This window comes from Echinops telfairi, unplaced genomic scaffold, assembly GCF_000313985.2.
Source record: "Echinops telfairi isolate 266 unplaced genomic scaffold, ASM31398v2 ScPeMD7_29;HRSCAF=101, whole genome shotgun sequence".
In the NCBI taxonomy this organism is placed as follows: Eukaryota; Metazoa; Chordata; class Mammalia; order Afrosoricida; family Tenrecidae; genus Echinops; species Echinops telfairi.
In genome coordinates this window covers 8,789,723-8,791,594 of record NW_022103926.1, presented here as the reverse complement: position 1 = coordinate 8,791,594, position 1,872 = coordinate 8,789,723, and positions in this window count along the sequence as shown.

Genomic DNA, 1,872 nt, shown 5'->3' with positions numbered 1-1,872 from the left:
GCTTTCAAATGAGGTCATCAAGCAGCGACCTGATTGGCAGGCTAAGCTCCACCCCATTCACTCTCACTAGTCTCAAGTTGGCACCAGATGATGTAACTACCACAGCGAGGAAGACAAGAAGATCCAACGGATGTAGAAGACCTGTGGGACATCAGTGTACTCCAGGTGCCCCGGGACCTGGCTTGCTTATGAGGACAAATCCATGCTTGGCTCAGGAAATACCCAAGACCGAGTGATCCCAGCTCTGTTTTTCTGGGCATCAGAAGGTGGACAGGAGGACACAGGAGCCTGGTGGAGGCCTGCTCATCCCCTGCCTCCCTTCTCACTGATCTGGCCCGGCCTGGGAGCCTAGTGTGTGGGGATTCTGCGGGCCTGGCAGGTGAATGTGGGAAAAGACATTTCACTGAGCAACTGAAGGACAAGCTCTAAGTGTGACCCCTACTCCCATGTGATGTCTCCTCTTCCTCCTCAGGTGAGTGAGCCCCGCTGTGTTCGCCAGCAGGTGGTCTGCCTCCTGCCTCGACCATCAACCCCGATCCAAACAGAAGCGGCAGGGAAACAGACATGAGGGCATCGGTGGCTCCCTTGTCAGGCACATGGCCTGTTGGGAGAGCTCCACTGAGGTGTGTCCCCTTGTCCTCCACTACCCACAGGACTTGGAGTAGGGCAGGCACGCACCCCCTCAGGCAGGCGGACGTCCACGGCAGAAGTCCTTTCCAGTGATGGTGTGCCTTGAATCTACAGAGCCTATATGCCTGAGACTGACCGGGCTTTCACACCTGGCTAGGGAAGGGGCAGGAGAGGCTAGGGGCCTGCCCTGGGCGAGAGCGAGGGTGAAGGAGATGGAAGATGGATAATAGCTCTTGAGGAAGGAAGGACAGGCTGGGCTAATGAGATAATTGAATAATCCTCAAAGCTAGTGGCTGCCAGGCTGGGGCCAGCTGTTAGGCTCAGACACAAATAGCCCTGGCCAAACAAAGGAGCTAGTGCCGGAAGCTGCCTGCTGACAGGGGAGGGGGGAGGAGAATCGGAGCCTTTGGCGGCAGTGGGGGTGTGAGAACCGACCTTTAGGGAACTACCAATGGTCCAGCAACACCACCCCGGCCCAGTTCTGTACCACAGCACATGCTTCAGAAAGGCTCCTCCTCCAGGGCCATCGTGGGGCAGCTGTCGATGGGCCATCAAGGTGACAGGCCTTATTTCGCGGCTATTGGGTCCACACTGACTCCTAGCCACTCGATAGGACAGGGTGGAACTGCCTAGACTGTCACTGTCTAGGGGAGTAGAAAGCCACCTCTTTCTCCCTCAGAGCAGCTGGTGGTTTTGAACTGCTGACCTTGTGGTTAGCAGCCCAACTCGAAATCACTGTGCCACCAGGGGCTCCTTCTAAGACCCTTAGTCTTAGAAGGTTCCCGCAACCCTGCCATGCCCTTCATTTGGGGCTAATGAATCACTGGGGGTGGGGGTGGAGAACGAAGGGAGTTTGTGGGGACTAGAGGAACCCCGGTAGGCTGAACCCACAGGTCAGCAGCGTGAAACCACCGGCCACTTCGCAGGAGAAAGGTGTATCTCCTCCTGTATCTATATCTATCTATCTCTACACGTAGTTACACACAGGATCATCACCCATTAGGGTTTATTCCTGGAATTCAAGGAGAGTTTAAAGTTTAACCTTGGGAAATCAATCTGTGCCCTCCGCGTTAAAAAGCTAACCGACAGTTCCATGAGCCTCTCGATACGCTGGACTCATAGTGACCCTACAGGGCAGGGCAGAACTCTTCCACGAGGGTGGGGGGGTGGGGGGTGTTGGGGGGACTGAGAGAGTCCGTCCGCTTTACGGGAGCAGACTGCCGCCTCGTTCTCCTGTGCAGT